Source organism: Elephantulus edwardii, unplaced genomic scaffold (assembly GCF_000299155.1).
Source record: "Elephantulus edwardii isolate Elephantulus edwardi_28Jun2011 unplaced genomic scaffold, EleEdw1.0 scaffold00172, whole genome shotgun sequence".
Lineage (NCBI taxonomy): Eukaryota > Metazoa > Chordata > Mammalia > Macroscelidea > Macroscelididae > Elephantulus > Elephantulus edwardii.
This window is the reverse complement of record NW_006399922.1, coordinates 582,988-587,074: the sequence shown is the minus strand read 5'-3', so window position 1 is coordinate 587,074 and position 4,087 is coordinate 582,988.

The following is a 4,087-nucleotide window of genomic DNA, read 5'->3' as shown; positions in this document are numbered from 1 at the left end:
TCCTAGGTCCTTGATCCACTTTGAGTTGGTTTTTGTGTATGGTGTGTGTTGTGAGTCTTGCTTGAGTGTTCTGCAGATAGTTTTGCAGTTTTGCCAATACCATTTGTTAAAGAGGCTGTCATTTCCTCACTTAACTGATTTCATCTGTTTGTCAAAAATCACTTAACCATAGACAGATGAGCTGATTTCTGAATTATCAATTCTATTCTATTGATCTATGTATCTGTCATTGTACCAGTACCACACTGTCTTGACCACCATGGCAATGTAGTAGGATTTGAAAGCAGGGAATGAATTTACTCCTACCTTGTTTATCTTTTTCAGGAGTGCTTTGCTTATTTGGGATCTCTTTCCAACCCAGATGAAATTGTCTAGTTTTGTTAATGATTTCAATTGTTTTTCTGTTTTCTCTTTCATTTATTTCTGTACTAATTTTTATCATTTCAGTTTTGTAGAGGGTGTTGGGGTTTTTTGCTTTTTTTTAAATTTGTTTGAGATGTTGGGTTAGAGAGTCAATTATCATTTTATCTTACCTTTTAATGTGTTTGCTTATTGGTATAAATTGACCTCTAATTACTGCTTTGGCTATTTCCTTGACATTTTGGTAAGTTGTGTTTTCAGTTAATTGATTCAAGAAACTTTTTAATTTAACTTTTTAAAATTTCTTCTAGTACCCATTTACGTTCAAACAAGGTATTGGTCAGCTTCCAAATGTATGATTTTTTTTCTCCTTTATCTTTTTATTAATTTCTCATTTTTGTAGCATTCTTGTTTGAGAAGATGCTTCACATTATTTCTAAGTTTTTTAATTTATTAATGCTTGCCTTGTGACCTAAAATGTGATCTATTCTGGAGAACATTTCATGCACATTGGAGAAAAAGGTACAGTGCTGTTATTTTGGGGTGCATTTGCCTATATATATCTATGTGATCAAGTTGTTTTATTGTGTAGTTTAGTTCTTTAGCATCTTTTTTGTATTTCTCTCTGTTGTATTTCTATCTTTTCTTGAGAGTGGTGTATTGAAGTCTCCAGCTACTATAATGATGTTATCTATCTCCTTTTTCAATTTTGTTAATATATGTTTTATATATTTTGCAGCTCTACCATTTTGGGCATTGATATTTATTATGGTTATGTCCTCTTGTTCTATTGGCCCTATAAGCATTATGTAGTGGCCTTCCTTGTCCTTTGTGATGGTTTTTCCATTGAAATCTATTTTATCAGATATTAATATCACTACTCCTGCTTTTTTTCTGATTACTATTTGCTTGGTATATTTTCCCCACCCTTTTATTTTTAGTCTTTCTTTATCTTAACCTTTCAAGTGTGTCTCTTGTCAATAGCATATTGATGAGGCTTTGGTGTTTTTGTTGTTGTTGTTTTGTTTTTTGTTTTGTTTTGTTTTTTATCTAATCCTTTGGATGGGCCCAAAGCAGTGGGGCTAGGTACTTCAGGCAGTGGGTCCTAGACATCCACGTGGCTGAGCCAGGATTTCCAGGTGATGAGGCTGGGATTTCCAGGTAACAGGGTCAGGACTAATAGGTGGTGGGAAGAACATTCAGCCAGATGGACAAGCATCCAGGCAGTAGTGCCAGGACTTCCAAGAGAGGGCTAGTACCAGGCTTCCAGGCAGTGGCGGGAGAGTCCAGGTGGCAGGGCAAGGTCTTGGGAGTCCAGATAGCAAGTACAGTGGCTGCTAGTCAGAGCTGGGATGGAGGATGCCAGGCTGCGGTGCCACAGCGTAGTGTTCCAGGTAAGAGACCAGTCCAGAACACACTAAGAACTAAGGCAGATACACACAGTGGTGTGCCTTATAACCTTTTTCTAAAGTTCATGATACACTTCAAGTTCATTTTACGCTTACATGCCTATGACATATAACTTATCAACTAACTGTGTAATGCAAACATCACAACTTTGTTTGTAGAATGTGAAGTATTTGCTGAGGAAAATCAAAGAGTATAGACTTCAATACAGATTACTATAGGCCTAGAGGACAGAGATTATAAAACATAATTATTATGAGACACATTCAGTCAATAGCATTCGCCCACAACATATCAGACAAACACACACTCACTGCCATCATGTTGGTCCCAACTCAGCTGATAATCCATCAGGATTCTGAGGCTATAAATCTCACAGGAGTCTGCCCAACTTTTTCTTAGGGAGCTGCTGGTGGATTCAGAGAAAAGACACAGAATAGAGAAAATTTCTGCTCTTTTGTTCACAAATGACACCTAAAAACAACAGAAGCAAACCTGTGGTTAAAGGTCTAGGTGGGATTTACTATGTCAGTGAGTCAGTATTTGTGTAGAAAGTATATTTTGAGATGCAAAGGAGATTGTTGTTGTTGTAATGTGCAGTTGAGTCATCTGCAACTCATAGCAACCCTGTGTCCAACAGCCCTAAACCCTACTCTATCCTGAGCTAATCTCACTGTCTTAAATACCACATTCTTCTTTATATAGTCCAGCTTCTTGACTGACTTGCTTAGTATATAACTTGACTAGGTATGGAGAAACAAGCCAGTCCTGACTCATATTTTCCCTGATTTTAAATCATACAGTGTTCCCTTGTTCTGTTTGGACAACTGATTCTTGATTTAAATATATAGGTTTTGCATGAGCAAAATTAAATATTCTGGGATGCTCTTTCTTCTCAATATTATCCATAATTTGTTATGATCCACACAGTCAAGTGCCCTTTCATAATGAATAAAACACAAGTAAGAATCTTTCCTGGCATAGACTGGCGAGCACATTCAAGGCTCTATCTGTTAATTGAAATAAGTCACTGAGTCAATCCATCTCATCTTGGGTCTTCCTCTCCTGTGCTGTGCCTCCACTCATCCAAGTATGATGTCCCTCTCCAAAGACTGATTCCTCCTAACCAGGTGACCAAAGTATGTGAGACAGAGCCTCAAAATCCTTGCCTCCAGGGAGCAGCCTGGTTTCATCCACCCCAAGACAGATCTGTTCTCCTGGTAGTCCATGGTATCCTCAAAACTCTTTGCTAGCACCACAACTCAAAGGCATCGATCTTTCTTCTATCATCCTTAGTTATTGCTCATCTCTCTGATGGATAGCTAGTATTTGCAAAGGCTATGGCCTGTATCATGTGCATCATAGTCTCCAGACTGGCATCATTGCCCATCAGTACTCTGGAGAGGTCCTGTACTTTTCCCAATACAATCCATCTTTTGATTTCCTGGCTGCTGGTACCAAGGGTGTTGATTGTGGAGCCAAACAAACCAAAGCTGTTAATAATCTTAATCTCATCTCCATCTGTCATGGTACTGACAATTGACCCAGTGGTGAGAATCTTTGTCTTCTTGATGTTGACCTTCAATCCATATTGAAGAATACAGTCCTTGACCCTCTGCAGCATGTGATTCAGGTCTTCTTCAGTTTCAGCAAGCAAGATTTTGTGATATGTATCTTGTTGATGTCAAGTCAATGATGACTCATAGTGACTCTATGAACAAAAGACCTGAAATCTTTCTATAGCTATCGTCATTTCTCAAGTTCATAGAGTTTCCATAGGCATGTGGTTAAGGAAGTGGATGCTACTCCTGCTTCCAAACTTGTCTTAAACTGGGAACTCTGCCAAACATTGTCCACCATGGGCAACCATTGTGGCATTTAACACACAAAAGGCACAAGGCTCAGAACCATAGCAAAAGAAGATTGAGTCAGTACGGCAAAATGACAGAAGAGTGTTGTATGATTTAGAAGTATGTTCCTTCAAAATATAACAACACTAGGCACAAGGACCGCAGACCCTAGGGCCCAACCAAAACTAAAAGCCAAGGCACTCCATGAGGTCTTTCATTCCATACTCCTTCACAACAGACTGCCAAATGTAAAAATATATCTTGGAGATAGTGCAGCCAGATTGCTTCTTGGAGGCAAAGATGATAAAACTTCACCTCACATACTTTGGGTATGTTGCTAGAAAAGGTTATTCCTTGGAGAGGAACATTATGCTTAGAAAAGCAGAGTGTTGGTGAAGAAGAGGAAAACCCTCAAGCAGGCAGATTGATATAGTGACTGATGCAATGGGCTCTAGTGTGTCAGAAAATCT